This window comes from Paroedura picta, chromosome 3 (genome assembly GCF_049243985.1).
Source record: "Paroedura picta isolate Pp20150507F chromosome 3, Ppicta_v3.0, whole genome shotgun sequence".
Taxonomy (NCBI): Eukaryota; Metazoa; Chordata; class Lepidosauria; order Squamata; family Gekkonidae; genus Paroedura; species Paroedura picta.
The window spans coordinates 98383835-98404411 of NC_135371.1; the positions used below are offsets into that span (position 1 = coordinate 98383835).

Sequence of the window (20577 nt, forward strand, 5' to 3'; positions counted from 1 at the left end):
CTTGTCCTTGATCCGGAAGTTACAGCTGGTAAAAAATGCGGCTGCGAGGGTCCTCACTGGGACATCTTGGAGGGCCCATATCCAGCCGGTGCTTCGTCAACTGCACTGGTTACCTGTCTGTTTCCGGGTCAGGCTCAAGGTATTGGTATTAACCTTTAAGACCATATGCGGCCTGGGTCCTGCCTATCTGCAGGACCGCTTGCTTGCTTATGCCCTCCGCAGGGCCCTTCGCTCTGCGGGTATGAATTTACTGGTTGTCCTGGGCCCCCGGGACGTACGCCTGGCCTCAACCAGGGCCAGGGCCTTTTTGGTCCTGGCCCCAACCTGGTGGAATGTGCTCCCGGAAGAGCTAAGGGCCCTGCCGGAGTTACCAGCTTTCCGCAGGGCTTGCAAGACAGAGCTCTTCTGCCAGGCATTCAGTTTACAGTCCCGTGGGAGGGGTTTTCCAACTGGTTCCCAAATTCATCTCGACCCCGGCTCTCATTACATTAGATTAGATCTAGTGCCCCACCCTGAACAAGGAGGGATTATGAGAGATGATGGTCGTCATTGTGATTGTTATTTTAATGGGGATTTTATTGGGGTTTTATTTTTTTAGAATTTTATGTGTCAACCGCTGCGAGGCTAGGGCAAGCAGCGGTATAGAAATCAAATAAATAAATAAATTACAAAACCCCATGCTGAAAAGTCCTCTGCTGGGTTCAGAGAGTAAATAAAGCCCTGGAAAGCATTCATGGTCACAGTTTTGATTGGCAAATACTGTTTGACATCTTACTTCCCATTCCTTTTCATTACATCATTTTGCTTGTTCCACTCTCTCCTTCTCACTTCACATGTGTCCAACTTCAGCAGCATTCCAGCAGACAGCTATTACCATGTCTACATAAATCCTCATAAAAGCTGCAAAAGTAATTTGTAATCTGACCATGTGTGTGTAGGTTATTCAAAGAAAAAGTTCACTGGCCTCACACAAATAGTTTAAGCAGATGTTTGCTTCCTGGCCTATATTTATGACCTGGTTTCATTAAACTCCTGTTGCTTAACCAGCTGCAGAGTGGTTGTTGTTGATGTCTAAAGCTTAATATACCTCACGTGCACACAGTGGTAGTCATTTAAAAGTGAAAGAGTTGTCAAAGTTTCATTGTTGTTAGGTGCGAAGTCATGTCCGACCCATCGCTACCCCATGGACAATGATCCTACAGGCCTTCCTGTCCTCTACCATTCCCCGGAGTCCATTTAAGTTTGGGCCCATGAAATGGCATTCTTCCAACAGGCCTACAGTTGATGAGGACCTCCCTGCTTTCTTTCTCCATATCCCTCTCCCTACTTTGGGCTTCTCCTTCACCCCAGGGAACATCTCACCATTGAAAATAACCAGAAAACTGTCAGCTAGACAATGGTGGTAAGGGAAATGGTGAAGTCCCACAATTTCTTACTTTGTTTTATCATGTTTTTATTGAAATGGTTTAAATAAATTTATGTTGTAAATTGCCCTGGGCTCATTTGCAGGGAGGGACAGTCTACACATTAAATTATAAATAAAATATAAATAAATGAAGTGGAAAGCAGAGATGCTTAATTTCTGTTTGAGCAAAGTTCTTTTTAATAATAATAATAATAATAATAATAATAATAATAATAATAATAATAATAATAATAATAAATCAAATATTATGCACCTTGAAACAGAGTTTTTGACACCCCATAACCTTGGATAATATGCCTAAAATAGACTCATTTATATTTTTACTAAAATAAGCATGTAGCCTGGAGAGCAAACGAGTTATTAAAACCTATAAAAAGTCTTATAAAAGCTCCTTCTGCACCAACAAAATAAAACACACTCAAGCTTTTTTGTGGCTTACAATACCCAAATGCCACCGTGCATAGGGCATTTTCTTATAATGAGCAGCCATCTGGGCTGAGCACCCACATCCAGCTGGTCATTAATTGATATGAAATACCTTTAATCTTTCAGTCATTATTGCTTAATCAACATACCAGAACATTTACTGCAGATCTCCTTCCCCAGTAAATCTGAAAATAATTAGTTTAATTGCAAACTTTTCCCTTGTTGCATAGGTGGGTTTTCTAAACACAAACCTTAGACCAATGATATTTAAACTTATTGCTGATGAGAGCGTGTAATTTCCAGTGTTAGCATCCAATTCAGGAGGGAAACACAGATCCAAGGCTTATGAACAGAAAGGCCGTGACATTTTTGTACTTCACAGACGTCCCCAAACAGTCAACACTGTGTATATTTCCCCTTTGGAAAATGGATTATATTGAAAGTATTCCAGAACCACAATGACTCTGCTTCATTATCTTCCATATGGTAAATTGCAAACTATTTCCTAATTTTCATTTGCATAATCTCTAAGTAGAATTTCCCATCACTCTTGGAATTCAGAAAAGATTTTCAGCTAAGTAGGTTATGTTATTCTGCCTTAGCCAGGCTGGTGTTCCAACCTGATACTCACTGATCATTCTCCTAATTTTAAACCAAGTAATAATTAATATCCCCAGAGGAAAGCATAAATACTATTCAAATGAGTATTGCTAATCATGTACGTGCATGTGAGGGGCAGGGTATGTGTGCAGTAGAAGGCAGAATAAATGAGCAATGAAGTTCCCCTTGTGTTGTTTTCTTTCTCTTGCAATGTGTAGTTAACTGTTTAGGAGACAAAGAGTTGGTTTTTCTCCCACCCACCCCCTTCAACTATCTGAAGGAGTCTCAAAGCATTTTACAATAGCCTTCCCTTCCTCTCTGTACAACAGACACCTTGTGAGGTAGGTGAATGAGCTGTAATTCTAGAGGATGGAGGAGAAGATTTCCAAAGTGCGCTATTGGTCCCCCCCCCTTCTTTTTTGTTTGTGAATGGCTGGAAAGAACAGTGAGCCATGGGTTAAGTTTGGTCAGAATGCTCTGACATATGAGCAATGAAAATGCGTTTCTCCCCCCCCCCACCCCGGTTTCCCTCTATGGTTGACAGGTCCCCTCTGGCTGCTGGCAGGGGATGGGGGCTGGGACTGCCAGATCCAGGCTAGGTAACTGCCATTGGAGGGCAGAGACCTTGGGTGGAATGTCACTTAGTCAACTCTCCAAGGAATAAATTTTTCCCAGGGGAAATGATCCCTCTGCAAATCAGCTGTAATTCCATGGGATGGAGATGATTTCCACCTGGAGGCTGCCATCCCTATTTCCTTCACATTGTGTGGATATGAGAGAGAGTAAGGTATTGGGAGAAAAAAGCAAAAGTGGATTTTTTAAAAGATTACCTGTGCAACTGTGAATGAACGAATATTTGTTGCAACAATTAATTCTGTTTTTTTTTAATTAAGGGATGTTGCCGCTGGGCTCTGCGCACACGAGCGATGCTGATTGGTTTTCAGAAGTGATTGGCATGCTTGAGCTGGGGGCGACACTACAAGTTTGTAGTATACTCATTGCTCCTCAGCCGTAAACTGGAAGCAGGTGAGGAACGCTGGAAAAGGAACGATAACACTACGAAAACGGAGATAAACATCAGGTGTGAAATGACGGTAAGACGCTACAAAGAATAGTGCTGGACCAAACAGCGCTGATCACGGTTTTCTCCCAGCTGTGCAGAATGGCCCTGAGTCTCCCACTCAACCATGGAAGCTCACCAGGTGGCCTTTCGCCTCACAGCCTCTCAGAATAACCTATCCTCACAAGGCTGTTGTTCCAGAATTACACCCATGTGGGAGCATTGTGATAAACAACTTTGGAGCCTCAATTAGGGAGAAAACTGGAATATATATCATTGTACCTAATTAGGTCTTGCCCTTCCTTCCCCTGGGCTGCTTTTAGCTCAGATAAATTCTTGCACCTTTAGTTACAAATCCAGGTCTCTAATCTGATTATTGCTGTCTCTCAGCTATTACTCTCTCTTACACACACACACACACACACACACACACTGCACACACACAACAGGGGTGTGCAATTTTTTAACCAATTTTTGAGGGGTCTATAATGCAGTTTCAATCTACTTCAACCAGTTGCAAGTGGATTTTGCCATTTTGCACAGTAAAATCCATTTGCAAAGCATTGAAAGTGCATTATTTAGTATGTGTGAAAGTGCCTTCAGGCTCTACTTGGCAAAGCAGGCAACATTCTTACTGCACAGGGGGAGTAAAGGAAGCTTTTCAGTATCAGTTTTTGCCCTTTTGCTCTTCCTCCTTTCCCAAGGTACACAAGCAAAGCTTTTGCTTCATTCTTTGAAGACACTACATGACAAGTTTATGTGCAGCAGGAAATGAATAAGGCAAAAATCTCTGCTGCTATTTTTGCCACCATGCCTTCTACCACTCCTGCCATCAGGCTGGCATGTGATAAGTAAAATAATACATTGAAATAGCCTTGCAGCTTTAATAGAAGGAGACCCCCTACTCAAACCGTGAAACAGTCATATGCTGGGTGAAACTTAGTGCTGCACACAGTTAAAAAAAATGGCTATACTATCAACTGAAGGATTATGCTGCCCCCAAATGCAACAATTTTAATTCAAAAGCAACAATGAAATCCATTGCAACACTGGATACCATTCCAAGATCAGAAAAGAATAAAAAGTCATGGAACTAAAACACACCAATGATATATAAGATTTAATGTGCTGTAGTATTTCCTTGTTTGTGACTTTTGCTGTCCATGGAACCTGCAGAAGCCTTCTCTAACACCACAGTTCTAATGAATAGATTTTTCTGTTGTCCAATTTGTTTCATTGTCCAACTTTTACATCCATAAATCACTATTGGAAATATGATAGATCTAACTAATCTTCATTTGGTAGTCAGGCTTATGTCATTGCTTTTCTATGTTCAGTTCAAGCTTGTCATTGCTGAGTGACTCAGAGCAATCTTGACGTTTTATTCCCATTCTGCAATTGCCACTCACATCAATTAGTGATCCAAGAAAAATGAATTCTTGAAAGCATTTGGTCTCTTCACCACCAATTGTTATTGTGACATGTCTGTTTTTTGCAGCGGTCATTATTTTTGTTTTTTTAAGAACCAATTTGGTGTAGTGGTTAGGAGTGCAGACTTCTAATCTGGCTTGCCAGGTTCGATTCTGCGCTCCCCCACATGCAACCAGGTGGGTGACCTTGGGCTCGCCACGGCACTAATAAAGCTGTTCTGACCGAGCAGTGATATCAGGGCTCTCTCAGCCTCACCTACCTCACAGGGTGTCTGTTGTGGGGAGAGGAATTGGAAGGCGACTGTAAGCTGCTTTGAGCCTCCTTCAGGTAGGGAAAAGCAGCATATAAGAACCAACTCTTCTTCTTCTTCTTAATGTTTAAGAAAAGGCCAATTTTCTTATTTACTTCATTGATCATTGTAATCAGCAGTTCTAGGCCTTCCTTAGTTTCTGACAGGAGGGTAGTGTCCTCAACATGCTGAAGGTTATTTATACTCCTTCCTCCAATCTTAATTCCAGTGTTGGATTTTTTGTTCAATCTCTCTCATAATCATCTCAGCATTCAAAGGAAGGGAGAAACAATACTACCTTGGAGCGTTCCTTTCTCTGTTTTGAACCAGTCAGTGTCACCAAATGGTGTAAATACAATGGCTCCTTGGTTTGCATAGAGCAAATGCATCAGACTGATCAAATGCAATGGCACCCCCAAATTTTGTAGGGCTTCCCATAATTTGTTGTGATCCACACAATCAAAAGCTTTCTTATAGTCAATAAAGCTTGCATTTCTGATTCCAGTAAGCTTCTCTATCTATTCTTGCTGTGCTTTGAGAACCTGCATTTCATTTTCTTGCTTACTCCCTTTTGCCTGCATCTTTTTCTGCTTTTCTACATTCAAAAAGAATGGCAATCCATTTTCCATGACAGCCAGCAAAAAAATGGAAATGAAGTGATATGCACGTGAAAAATACATTTATTTTCTGATATCTCTCAGTGTGATTTCTTATGTAGTTCAAAGATATACATTCATACCAATTAATATACTTCTGAAATCTTTTACGTTTTCCAATGCCTTCAGTTTCAAAGACAATATAATCCTCTAATATATGTCTTCCCAAAATTGAATTTGTAATTGAAAGGTAGTTAATATAAGTTTTAAATATATGTAAGCTGAGTAAGTGTAAACAAGAGCAAATGAAACTGCTATGCCATATGGTATTTGAAATTCCTATATTTCCAAAGGTTTTTGTGGTCAACTCCAGAGGCCATTCCTCACAAGGACCAATGTTGCGAATTGTTCACAGAATGCAGAAACGCTATATTATATAGTGGAATTTCGTCATTCCGCATACCATTTTTTTTTAGTGGAATATAAAAGTCCCAGTAGCGTTTCATTCATTCTCCGCAGGTTTCCAGTCTCGCTGGAATTGCAACAAAGGAAGCGATTTTTTTCTGTGCTTCTTCCCACCCCTGGCCGTCAATCAAACAGAACAGCCAATTGGCTGTTGTGTTCATGCTCCCGAAAAGCCCCTTTCCCTTTAAGAACTGTTTTTTTAAAAACCAAACACACCCGTTGCAACGAATATGTGTTCAATCTTTGCATCGGAAAGACCTTTTTGCTGGTGTAGGAGCTGGTGATTAATTGTTTACACGCTCCTCAAGTAGAACCCCCCCCCCCACGGGCGCAATTTGTGGCCGAAATTACGGGCAGTGCCGAACAGGGGTCTGTGTTGTGCTTGGGAACTTAGGGAGCTTTGTTTTACTTTAAATCACTTCTGTGGAGGGACTTTAGCCGGAGCAGCCTCGCTCATTCATTGGTCTCTCAGGTCTAAGGAAGAAAAAATGGCGATTGCTTCTCTGGAAGTTCGGGGCAAGAGCGGGGGAGGGACTTTCTTTCTACCGCTACATTGAGAATGCACATGTCTTTTGCTGATGTGTTGCAGCTTGTGTGCAGAAGTGTAGGGTTTTTTTCAGGGGGAATCCACCTTTCCCAATTTCCCAAAAAGCGCTACAACGAAGCGCTTTTTGCGGGAGTGTTGCAGGAGTGTTGCAGATTGTGTGAGATGTCATGCGGAACCTTGAATTTGTAGCGTTTACCAAAGGTAAGACTTCTGCTATATTTAAGTCGTGCGGAATAGCCCCAGTAATTTTAAATGTACACCATAAAAAGATGAGATTTAATGTAGGAAAATGATTGTATTTTGTAACTTTCTTCTGCCTGGAGATTGGCAACTTTCTCCTTCCCCCTTGTTTCTTGAGTTTCAGCAAGGGAAAGAAGACTGCTGGAGTGAGGCCCTTGGCTGCTGGCTCAGCAGCTGAAAAATATTTTGTGCAAATATCTGTGTATTGTGAATTGAGCCAGATAACAGAAGAGTATGTATTGTCCTCTATAGCTTATGTAAATATGTATATAGATATTTTTGTATTTATTTGGGATATAAAACCCTACTTCAAGTGTAAGAAACCATTGGTGCATAGGAACACAACTGTGACTTATCCTACCAGAGGTTGGCAACCTCTCCCACTGCCTTTTGGGCTTTTCCTAGAAAACATATCTTCAATGATTTCCTGTTCAGCGCCCTCTCTCCTACCAAAGGAGGGACAAGAAGAGGGTTCTTCTACATGCACGTTTCATACAGAAAACTCAGAAAATATAAGGAAGGCACCCTCTTCTGATCATAATCCTCTGATACTGAGCTAAGGGTTGGACCCTTTATTCCTTATATAGTCTTTTGTTTTCTCCCATGTTACTTTCAGAAGTCCTGAGTAGCAGAGTTGTGAAGAAGAATGCTAGAAGAATACTATACATATTATCTTGTGGGCGGGTGAACGTTCACTTCAGTGTATGTCCCTTATGTTGAAGTAATTGGATTTTAATCCAGTAATTGTTTGATGTGTGCCATTTTCCCATGTTAATATGCCAGAGTGTGAAGCAAGAAAAGGTGTGTAAGAGGTATGTGAATGGCAAACACTATGATATATAAAACTCTCAGAACCATTGATTGGGAATCCTGAATGTGAGTGGGTCTTACTTCTTCTCCATTTGAACATCCTATTGGTATGGCCCAACTGTGGCCCAACTATCCTCCTGAATAATTGTATTTGCCCCCCAAAATAAGAGATCTGTATGAGCTGATTGCTTATTTAACCTATTGGGATATCAGGGAAGCTGATGTCTCCCCCCCCTCCCCCCAGCTTCTGATCCTCTTCCAGTTTGGTGTAGTGGTTAGGAGTGCGGACTTCTAATCTGGCTTGCCAGGCTTGATTCTGCGCTCCCCCACATGCAGCCAGCTGGGTGACCTTGGGCTCCCCACGGCACTGATAAAGCTGTTCTGACCAAGCAGTGATATCAGGGCTCTCTCAGCCTCACTTACCTCACATGGTGTCTGTTGTGGGGAGAGAAAAGGGAAGGTGACTGTAAGCCGCTTTGAGCCTCCTTCAGATAGAGAAAAGTAGCATATAAGAACCAACTCTTCTTCTTCTTCCTAAAGCTTGGTATTATATTAGTATTATACTGTTTGTAGAATTATTGTGCATAAGCAAATTTCTTTCTTTTATTCTGAATGCCTTAAAGGCCATACATGTGGTTCTATTGCTCCTAAAGAGAACTCCAGGCTCCATCTAATTCTAGGTACTATTTACTACCTATGCTTATATTATTTCAGAATGGTCTGAAATTTATTTTGGGAATTTGGCCCAACAATCTGTTTTTTCCTCCTCAAGGATCTGAATGGATATAAATTAAAATCCTTCCAACAGTTACCTAAGATAAATTTGGCCTTTTAGAGTTTGCTGAAGAAGTAATTGACATTCATGCAAATTGTGAATGATGACTGAAAATAGATTTGAAAAGCAAATAGTTTAAATATTATATGGAATAATTTGCTTGAGGGGTGCTTTGAGTGATGAGTTATTGTTACCAAATAGATGTTTTAATAAATATATCTCCATTTATAACTATTAGAAGATTTGACTATCTGAACAACTGATTACTAAATTCGACTTAGGCTTAATGACTATTACCTCCATCAACACACAGGAAGATTGTAATCTATTGGGCCCCAGGGAGAGGGAGCAAATTGGATGTTTTCCATGTCTCAGCAAGCTGAAGACACTGGGAGAGTCTCAAGAGGGAGTGATGGCATGGTGATAAAGGAAATTATTGCAGCCTTCTAAATGGTCATACAGTTATTAGAAATAGGCTATAGTTCTGCATATCAAGAGGAGAGCAATAGATTCCTCTCCGGAATGCAGCTTCCCAATGAGTCAGCTGGGGGAAACATTCTGAGTATGGTCAGACCAATCTTATCTTCTGGGCATTAAGGCCAGAAGGCATGAGTATGCCACCACAATGTATAAAATTAGAGTCTGGGACTGATGCCAGGCAAAGACCCAGATCCCTGTCAGCAGTTTTTGGAAGGCTGGCATAATGGCTGTAGGGTGTTCTCAGAAAGTGGAGTGTGTGTGTTTGGGGCAGGGGAGAGTTAAATACCCCAGGCCATTGGCCTTGCAAGGGCATCATCACTTCCAGCATCCAAGGAGAGGGTATATAACATGATATAATTCTATGGTTGGGCATGCAGGCATGGATTCATCCCCCTGTCTGTATCTTTCTATTTATTGCAATAAATTCAAAATACAATAAATACAAAATACATCATGGTTTTCCAGCTTGTGTGTGATTAATTGAGTAATATTTCATGCCTGGAAAAACAACCCTAAAAATGTCCAGTTAGTCCTTGGGATATCAACCAGACTGTCAAGACAGGACAGGCTCCCTCAGCCATGCCTCTCACTTTCTAGCTCCAGAAGGACATAGGCGGAGATGCAGAGTTCCCTGTATCCGGCTATGTTTGGAAGAGCTGGAGGGGCTCTTTTTCAAGAAACTAAAATATATTCTCATGGCCGTGCAAACTGAGGTCCTAAGGCTATGCCATGATTGCAGGTGGCAAGATATTTCAGTTTTGTGAAGACCCTTCATCTGGTCTGTAGGAGTTATTGATAGCTCACTCTGCACAATGATGTGGAGAGTTATGTCTAGGGGTATCCCATATGCATCATGGCTAAACAGACTGGAGGAAAACTGCAGGGCCTACTGTGATCCATGGACATCTCATTGATTTCTTCACTGATCTGCCTCCAAGTCATGGGAAGACTGTACCATGGATGGTGGTTACCGTGGGTGCCTTGTCCATCCCTGCCCATAGGTCCAAGGCTCACATTCCTCTTTGTTCAACACATGTACAGGCGACACAGGTTCTCAGTTTGTTGCCAAGTTCCAGAGGGAACTCCTTAAGCTGCTGGGGGTGGAACAGGTGCTCAGTTCAGGTTATCACCCAAAAACCAATGAGCAGGCAAAAGAGTAAATTAGGTTTTGGAACAATATTTCTAGTGTTTCATGAATTACTAGCAGGATGACTGGCCTGACCTAATACTGTTCACTGAGTTTGTGTGCAATAATTCAGTCTATGTCAGCACCGGTATGCCCCCCTTTGGTCTATGGTAAAATTGTTATTGCAGGTCCTAGCTGGACTCCCAGTCCTGATGGCCCCTTGAACTTGAAGGCATGGGCTGTCCGCAATCAGAGCACCTGGCCATCCATTGTGACTCCCCCTGAGGCTGCCAAGACAGGCTATAAAATCAGAGCAGGTTAAAAGCACCTTCCTGAACCCTCTTGGAAGGTCAGCAATAGGGTGTACCTTTCTACCAGACATGCAGTACCAGCAGCTCTCCCTCAAATTGGGTTTTAAGTTTGAAGACTATTCATGCTGTTTCCTGCATGATCAATGAAGTCATTGTGGAGTTGGCCCTTCCAAAGACTTATAAAAATGTTCACCCTGTCCTTCATTGCAGCATGCTTTGTCACGCTCCTGATCCAGACAAATGGCATGCTTTTCCTGATATTCCAATTCCCATCTACGTGGATGAACAGGCCCACTATAAAATCAACAAGATTCTGGACTCTCATGTTCATGGGGAAAACTGCAGTACCTAGTAGACTGGAAGAAATTCACAGTGGGGGAGCAGGAATGGGTAGAAGTCGCCCATGTGAGGGCACCCAGGCTGGTCCAGGATTTTCACTCAGCCTACTCCCTCAAGCCTTCCCCTCTGTGGTACTGGGAGGTTAATTTTGGAGTGGCAAGATATCAGAAGTGCCATGCTTCTGCCATGATTATTAGCATGTCTTTGATGTGTAGATGAAGGGCCCCAGCTTATCACTGTAGCTGTTTCCATTTGTTTTCTTAACCCCCCCCCCCCCCCATCTCCTCTTGTCTCCAGAAAGCAGCACTATGGCCTTGGATGCAAGACTGTCTGCCCCTTTGAAGATATCCCACATTTCCTGAGTTCCCATGGGAGGGTGGTAGTGGTTGGAGAGTTATATGCTGTATCTATCCTGCCATGCCTTTGTTCCAACATCTTGTTTTCTCTCAATAAACCTAGCCTTTTGAACTCAGTTGAGGACTTGTGTTTTTGAGAAGTCTGAAGAAACTTCACAGATGGGTGTGATATAACTGATAATGGAAAAGTAAAATTTCTTTGTTTCTATCTCTGCCCCCTCATAAGATTTCAAATGCATTCTACGGTATGCTTTGTCCAACTAAAATTTTTACCAATGATCTTCCAGGAGAAGTGGGTCCCCTCACCCCCACCCATCTGGCAGCCTTCAAAAGGGGGCACGAACTGCAGGCTGCAAGTGAGGAGCTAGGGGGAGCCCTAGCTGCTATAGTGCAGGAGAGCCATAGCATGGTAGACAATTCAAGAACTGGGGCAATGCTAAGAAAGCCCCTACCCTACCTTCTGTCTCCACCCTGGTGGGTTAGCACACAGTTGGCTCTAAAGCAAGCCAGACTACAGCTATGGACACTTTTAGAAGGGCCTGACCATCAGGTGATCCCACCAAGTGGGGAATCCCCACAGGCCACCCTGGAACCTAAGGCCACCACCCTGGATCTCACTCAGTTTGGCCAATGGCAGCTCATCAGGTCAGTTAGTGAAGGAGTTATCCCAATAATAGAAGGATGCTCAGGCCAACCTGGCATAGCAACAGCAAGATGCACCAGATCATAGGGACCCTGCAGGTAGCTTGGAATATTGGTGGGAACTCAATACCCCAGGCAGAATAGGTCATTCTTGGGCTCCCTTGACCAAATTGGGACCTGAGATAGAAGCATTTCTTGAATCATTTAAAAGTACAGCAGATATGGCTCAGCTTACTTACTGGGGGTGTATCTGATGGGTGAGGCACAGGCTGCCCCGAAGTCTGTGGGGTAGAGCAATATGGGAGACTAAAAAAAGGTCAAGAAAGTGCTCCTTGACTGCTATGAAGTCTCCGTGGACTTGCACCAGTAGAAACTGAGGGTAACTGTATACAACCCGGCCATCAGCCATGAGTTTGATTGGCTGCTCTCTAGCACAACACAACTAGATTGTTACAACCTGAGACAGATGACAGCTGAAGGATCATCAGTCTGGTGGTCTTCAAACAGATGCTTCTCATCCTACCAGCAAGAACAAGATATTGGGTGGGCATGCTCAAGCCCACCAGCCTCCTGGAGGCAGTTCCCTTGTTGAGCTTTTAGGCTGCCGAAGGCAAGGACAGTGGATGCAATCCCTCCCTAGCCAGGCCGAGTGCCCTAATTCCTGACCCCAGTGGGCTATTAAGATGCGATCATGTGCTCAAGGCCAGTCGTAGCAGATGCACTTAACCCTCCCCTCCTAATTCAGGAGGACAGGCAGGGATGTGTGGGGGGAACCTCTGGTTCCTTGAAGGGGCAGGTCTAAATGCCCCACCAGACAACCCCACCCTGGGTCCACAACCTGGTGGCTTGGAAGCAGACAAGGGCAACTGCTTCACATGTGGCAATGGGGGCACTTCCAGAGGGGCTGCCTACTGATGGAGTGTGACTGGGGGGAGGCCTCCAAGCCTACACCCCAAAACTAAAACCCTGCCCCCTGCTGGTGTGGGTGCTGTTGGGGTTCCTCTGATTAAGAGCCATCCTGGGCATTTCCATGCTCTGAGCCTCCTTGGCCTCAGCCCAGAGCCTTGTGGTCTATCAGGCCACGGTGACCTGTTTCCATGGGCATGTGGAGTGGTGCCCAGTTATAGAGGTGGAAGTGAGCCTCGGGAGACAGAAGACAGCATCAGGGGTACAACACTTGCCCTTCCCCAGGTTGTCCCCCTGCTCTAATAGACATGCGATAGTCACAGTTCACAGGTGTCTGCCCTGCTCCTTCTGTCTCCATTTTTTTTTTACTGTTGATAAAATGTTGTGCCCACATGATTCTTTCATGGTTGCTCCTTAGAAGAAGATTTTTATACCCTGTTGTTTACTACCCAAAGGAGTTTCAAAGCGGTTTACAAACACCCTTTCCCTTCATCTCCCCACAATAGACAACCTGTGAGGGATGTGGGGCTATGAGAGGTCTGAGAGAACTGGGAATGAGCCGCAGTGACCCAGCAGGCCTCAGGTGTCTCAAAGCAGTTTCCAATCGTCTTCCATTCCTCTTCCCATAGCAGGCTCCCCATGAGGGAGGTGGGGTAGAGAGCCTCACTTGGAAGATGGCAACCCTAAGAGGAGATCTCTCTGTGCACAGCAGTCTTAACCTTAGTTAGGTATGCACGCCTAGGTAATGTGGAATTCCAGAACATGAACCTAGAATCTGGCAACCTTACCTCCTCTCTGCAATGCTTTCTTGACCTGAAATAGTTCAGGAGGTGCTATGTGGCTGCAGGGGCATTACACACTTTTGAGGCCCCACTTCTAGACTTCAAGGAATATGTTCAGACCAGGGACATTCAACCTCCAGGTGGAGCCTGGAGATCTCCTGAAATTGCTGCTCATATCCAGACTATAAAGATCAGCTCCGCAGGCACAAATGGCTGCTTTGGAGGGGTGACTGTAGCATTGAATCACACTGAGGTTGAGGGATGGCAGCCTCCAGATGGGGGTCTGAGAATCCCTGAAGTACAGCTCATCTCCTGGAAGTTAATCTGAAGGGAAAGCTCTTTGAGTCTCCAGGGATAACGGCTTCCACATCTCAGACCAAATACAGAGAAGAAATAGGACAGGCACACCATCACCCATCACCATATGTGATTACACATATGCCAACAGTGCAGAAGCATAATGCCCAATTAGCCCATCCTGATGTCTGGTGCACAAAAGAGAATCAGCTTGCCCCGGGCAAACCTCAGAAAGCAAGGGTGGGTCATGTTGCATAGACACCTTCCTCCTATCCTATCAGCAGGCTCAGTGTATGTACCTACCCTCATTGCCCAAATGGATGAGCTTTGGGTGGCCTAAACACTTCCATCATCACAGGCTCTCCCTTCCATCGTTCCCCACCCACAAAAATGAACAGTTTAGAGGAAGATCGGGTGGTTTTTGTATCCCACGTTTCACTAACCTAAGGAGTCGCAAAGTGGCTTCAATTGCCTTCTCTTCCTCTCCCCACAAGAGACGCCCTGAGATGTTGGTGAGGCTGAGAGAGTTCTGACAGAACTGCTCTGTGAGAACAGCTCTGACAGAGTTAGATAAGGTCACCCAGCTGACCCTTTCACCCACAGAAACCCAAAGAGTAATTGAAAATGAGTTTAAAAATAAAAAGTGAGTTGAAATAAAAGTGAGAAGAGGAAAAAGGACAGTCCCTCAGGTAAACTGGTTGAAGTCTTCTCTAGTGATTAAGATAGATCAGCAGCAACCACAGCCAGCCAGCAAACAGTAAACCAGCATCCCCTCTTCTCCAGGGGAACTGAAACGATATTTTTCTGCTGTATTGGAATTTTAGTGTATTTTTAGGTGCCACCTGGAGGCTGGCATCCCTCTAGACTCTAGTGTGCTGTGATGTTGCCTCCCCAACTTTTCAGGAAACAGGCATCCCCTCCTCTCTCTCTCTCTCTCTCTCTCTCTCTCTCTCTCTCTCTCTCTCTCTCTCTCTCTCTCTGCTATGATGTAATTTTAGTGGGTCTCCAGGTGCCACCTGGAGGCTGGCATCCTAATGTGTTATGAGGTTTCCTCCACACACACCTTGCCAATAAACAGGCATCCCGTTCTCTCCAGAGGAATTCAGGTCTGCTGTGGTATTATTTCAGTGGGTCTTCAATTTTCACCTGGAGGCTGGCACCCAAACATTGCTGGAGTAGCCAGCCACAGCTCTCCCCTGCAGCTCTGGCATACATCTGGTTTCTCCAGGGGAAGTGATGGGAACTGCTATCTACATGAAGATGAGTTGTAATTCCTGTTTATTCCCATCATCTCCTGCCTGGAGGGTGGCACCTGCATGGCAGATGTGAGTGAGAGACTCCCCTGCTTTGTTTAAGTTCACGTTTCCATTAAAATCAAAGGCAATTTTCATTTTTTGTGTTCTCTATGACCTGGAGGGGTGCGATTTGAGTTGAAAGCTCCAATCTTTCAGTGTCGCCTCAGAACCTTCTTCTCTAAACACTCCCCAAGTTTCAGTTCTAGGGGCATCCAAAGAGGGTGACCCCAATCTAGCCCCATTATATTCTATGGAGCTAAGACTAGAGCAGAGAATCTTTTTCTCATCATTAGAATCGGGCAGGATGGGGACACACTCTTTGGGTGCCCCTAGAATTTGACCTCCTGGCCCAATGTTCTTGAAACTTGGAGGGTATTTAGCGAAGATTATCTTGAAGCTACATTGAAATTTTGTAGCCTGTAACTCCCCCCCTCCCCCCCCCAGTCTTGGAGAAGATGGAAACAGGAAAATTCCCATTGACTTTAAAGGCACTATTAACTAATAGCCAAAATGCTTCGGAGTGTTCTGAAACAATTTGGACAGCTGTGTTTCAGCCATACAAATCTATGGCAGTTTATGGACCATTTTGGACCATTTAGTGTCAGAAACAAGTCATTTCCAGGCTATTTTCGGCCCAGAACAATCCAAAATACACATGCCTAATTAGTCCTATATCGCTTTGTACATACTTTTAAGCAATTACCAGTTCTTGTGTTAATATTGGGTGCATCTTTATCACTGAATATTCCAAAATAGTTCATATAGCCTTCAACCTATCTTCTGAGGAAAGGCAAATAAATAAGCCTGAAGAGAATACGCCTTAGTAAATGTGTCAGGAAAAAGCAACAGGAGGATGGAGGCCAAAATTGACCAGCCAAGTTAGCAACATGTAACATGAATCAATATAGTTAAAGTTAAAGGTAGAGGTATCCCCTGTGCAAGCACTGGGTCATGTCTGACCCTTGGGGTCGCGCCCTCCAGCGTTTTCATGGCAGACTCAATACGGGTGGTTTGCCAGTGCCTTCCCCAGTCATTACCGTTTATCCCCCAGCAAGCTGGGTACTCATTTTACCGACCTCAGAAGGATGGAAGGCTGAGTCAACCTTGAGCCAGCTGCTGGGATTGAACTCCCAGCCCCATGGGCAGAGCTTTCAGACTGCATGTCTGCTGCCTTACCACTCTGCGCCACAAGAGGCTCATATAGTTACAGTAAGCCAAAATATAAGACTGTCTCCATTATTGCTGGAAATAATGTTTTAAAATGTTTGCATGCAGCACTTACAAGTGTTTTCCTTTCTTCCAAGCAAATGTTATTACAACAATCCTACAAGCCAAGTCATTAAGCACATCAGTGGTTAGACAAACCATTATATGCTGTACTATAATCTTCAAGAGCAGATGTAGCAAAAAGGGGTATTGCTGATGTTTATAATTCTATAGCTCAGAATAAGAAGTTAGCACGCTTGTGTTGAATATGAAGCAAGCATCACTGGCCATATGATTTATGGAGATCTTCCACCAGGTCTATGGATGAGGTCAGTGCAGAAAAAAGACCAACTGTGCCCCCCCCCTTAAGACATAGACATGACCACATTTTTTAACATTTTGCTGGCGATCAACTATGGTACTTTCTTGCTGTCCCTGCTGGTAGTTGTGTTTGGTGTGGATGTTGTTAAACCACCATGTTGTATTTCTGTGCTTTTTGTATTACTGTATTTTAATAGGGTTTTATTAGGATTTTATTCTATATGGGATTGATGTTGTAACCTGCCATGAGATGGCTTGCCAGGAGTGGTGGGAAATAAATCAAAATAATAACAACAACAACAACAATAATGTTGCTTAAGAGCTAACAGTTTCTAATGCTTGAAATGCTGCCATAGTTGTGGTTGGGGTCTTTTTTTCAAAACACCAGAGTGGGAGGGGGAAAGGGAGACCAAAAAAAAATACCCTGCCACATTCACAAAGTAGAGATTTGGAGTTAATGTGGAGGGTGTACATAGGAAGAAACACTATGAGCTCAGAGGGATAACAATTGATTTATATACCGCCCTCCCCGGAGGCTCAGGGCGGTTTACATGGAACTTATGAACAATACATAAAACAATAACACATGAATAACCATACAATATTAATAACAGGTAGTTGTAACAATAAACAATGTAAACAATGATACAGTAAACAGTATAAACAGGTCCAGAGCACTCTGGTGGAGTTCTGAGAGCGAGGGGAGAAGGGGCCCTTCATTTGCTGTTGGTTGTGCCTGGTCTCAACCAAATGCCTGGCAGAAGAGCTCCCTTTTGCAGGCCCCGCAGAACTCTTTTAGTTCTGTCAGGGCCCTGATCTCTTCTGGGAGCTCATTCCACCAGGTGGGGGCCACAAAAGAGAATGTTCTGTCCCTAGTCGAGGCCAGGCAGACTTCTTTGGGCCAGGGACCATTAGCCGGTTGGTGGTAGAGGAGTGTAGGGCTCTTTTGGGGGCATAAGCAGGGAGGCAGTCCCTCATGTACACTGGGCCCTGACTGCGTATGGCCTTGAAGGTAATTACCAGAACCTTTAGTCTGATCCCTCCCAAAGAAAGAAATAAAAATTGCCTCCCTCCCAAAGGAAAAAAAAAAGAATGACTCTGAATTCCATCCTAGACTGAATACTGGAAGAAATGGGTGGTTGCTGTGGTGGAAGTATTGTTGGTAAAGGAATGAAGATCCTTTCCAGAAATGGCCAGACAGTATTTGGCATAGTGAAAACATCTGGTGGCCTGGCCACTCCAAGGTATAATTAGCAGCCATTACTCACCGTGGTCGCCCTTGATGCAGCGGGGGGCGGGCCAAGGAGGACGTAGGTGAGCGTAGACACCCTGCTCAGCAGTATGCGTGGGAGGTGGGGTGCTGGTGCCTTTTGTTAAGGCACCACATGGCCTGGCCTACGTCCTCACAGCCCTGTTCCCAGCCGGAGCAGTTGCCTTCCCTCCTGTTGTTATGTATTGTGTTCTGTTGGTTTCTTGTCACAGCTGCGGTGTAGGCATGGCAAGGGCCTGTTGGCAGAGTTCTGGTCTGTGCACTGGATGTCCTGGGAGTGTGGGGTTCTCCTTAACAAGACCAGCAGGGATAGGAGTGCGACCTACTTTGGCTGGGAGGTCAGGGCTCATAGCCAAGTGACTGAGGGGTGCCTGGTGGATGCCTGGTGGACCCCAATATGGTCGCTTCCTGGTGAGGGATCTGGATGACATGGGCCTACTCTTCCGACTGGGATGAAGTGGGCCCTGGACGTCTATGGACCTTCAGGTTAAGCAGCTGGACGGCTGAAGGGTCAGGCCCCTGTTCATGCCAGGCCAACCCTCCTTTTGATGGAGGCATTCAATAAAGCGGCTGAGGCCATGTTTACACCAAAAAGCAAGTTGTGTCTTCATTGTCAAGTTGCCATCCTGCTAATCAACATCATATGAAACTGTCTCCTCAAGGCACCTGTGATATTCCTGGATCATGCTAGAATGCTGCCTTCCTTGTTCCATATGTGTCCAAAACTTAAGCTACTCTATCTGAATCTGTTCTGGCCAATCAATGGCAAAAGGAACACTTACTGATGGAGAAAACTGGACCATGCAAGGGAGTCTTTGACAGCAGGAAGTGATATTCTAATACCACCATGATGTGGTCATGTAGCAATGGGGAAGAGTTATGTTATATTAACATGACTTCTCCCACTGTACAAAGGAAATCAGGAAATGCTGTTTTCAAAGTTTTTTGAAAAATATTTGAAAAATATGGCATAGCAGAAACTGGCAAGTGTCCAACAGAAACAAACATGCCATTTTCCTCTGTTAACCCCACCTCAGGTTTCAGTGCTCCCTGCCTACATGCCAGCCTGTGCTAATGCAATGCTTACCTGTCTCTGCCCTTGTAGCACTGCCTCCTGCCTGGAAGGGGAAAGGATAACATTGTAAATATATTTATTTACATAGAACCTATCCTACCATCCCACCTCTACTCCCAGTCTATGGTATCACCTACATGACTGACAGATCTAACATTACAAGGATGGCTGAACTGCCCTAACCCAGCTGGCACCAGAGATCGTCTAGTAAGTCAACCAGCACCGTCTCCGCCCCATGGCCAGGATGGAACCCCAACTGGTATGGGTCTAACACCAAAGCTTCCTCCAAGTATGTCAGGAGCTAGCCCATGGTATCCGTTTTGACCACCTTTCGGAGCAATGCAAGATGCAAAACTGGACAGTAGCTGGCTATCCAGCTATAGTTTTATTTTTGTTTTTCAGTAAAGGCTGAACCACCACCCCTTTCAGCGCCTCTGGGAACTCCTCAGTAGAAAAGTAGAAGCTGACAATATCCCTCAGAGAGCCTCCTTTCTGTTTGTTTTGAGCAGCCAAGATGGACAGGGATCAAGGGGCAAGTGGTCACCCTCACCATCAAATGTATCCCTCCTTGATAGCCAAGGGGCAAGCTTGGTGTAGTGGTTAGGAGTGCGGACTTCTAATCTGGTGAGCCGGGTTTGATTCCACGCTCTCCCACATGCAACCAGCTGGGTGACCTTGGGCTCACCACAGCACTGATAAAGCTGTCTGACTAAGCAGTAATATCAGGGCTCTCTCAGCCTTACCTACCTCACAGGGTGTCTGTTGTGGGGAAAGGAAAGGGAAGGTGAATATAACCCGTTTTGGGACTCCTTTGGGCAGAGAAAAGTGGCATATAAGAATCAACTCTTCTTCTTCTTCTTCCTGTATCACTTGTAGCATGGAGGTCACAGCAGAGTGACAAGTCCTTACCCCGCAAAAAAGCTCACTAATTACCTCACAACCAAGATCCAATTGATTAATATTTTGGCACCCTTTCTTGAGGGCAGTAAGTGACCAAACTACCCTCAATAATTGGGATGGGTGAGAGCTTGTGGATGCAATAGAAGTGGCATAAAACATATTTCGCCGTCTTCACCGCCATTTCATATGCTTTCATAAGCATGTGGTAAGATGTTCTTACAGCTTTGTCATGAGTCTTTCTCCACACCCACTCTAGTTGTCTCACTGCCCTCTTCTCCCAAAGCTCCACGATGTACCACTGAGCCCGTTTGAGATTAGGGTGGAGAGGATGTCGAGGAGCGATCCTATCAATGGTGGCAGTCAAACGGGGCTCCTAGTCCTCTACTACTGCCACCAGTGAATCACTGGGAGGCATCAGGTCCTGCAGAGCACTCAGGAATCCAACCGGATCCAAAAGTCTCTGTGGGCTGTCTAAATACACCCACCACCCACCACCCACCACCCACACAGGGCAGGGGTGGTATCCTGAGCCAGGCATGCAGGGCATAGTGGTCTGACCATGGGATGGTATCAACCACCATCCACCTCTACCCCAGCCCCAAAGAT

At 44.6% G+C, this 20577-nt stretch overlaps 1 long non-coding RNA gene across 1 annotated transcript in view; it reads left to right on the forward strand.

Moving 5' to 3' along the window:
- The window catches only part of LOC143831272 (uncharacterized), a 129540-nt gene that overhangs the window by 68057 nt on the left and 40906 nt on the right, over positions 1 to 20577 (forward strand). Inside the window, exon 2 of the long non-coding RNA XR_013228780.1 lies at positions 3346 to 3546. This is a non-coding gene — a long non-coding RNA (uncharacterized LOC143831272). The remainder of the gene's footprint in view (positions 1 to 3345; positions 3547 to 20577) is intronic.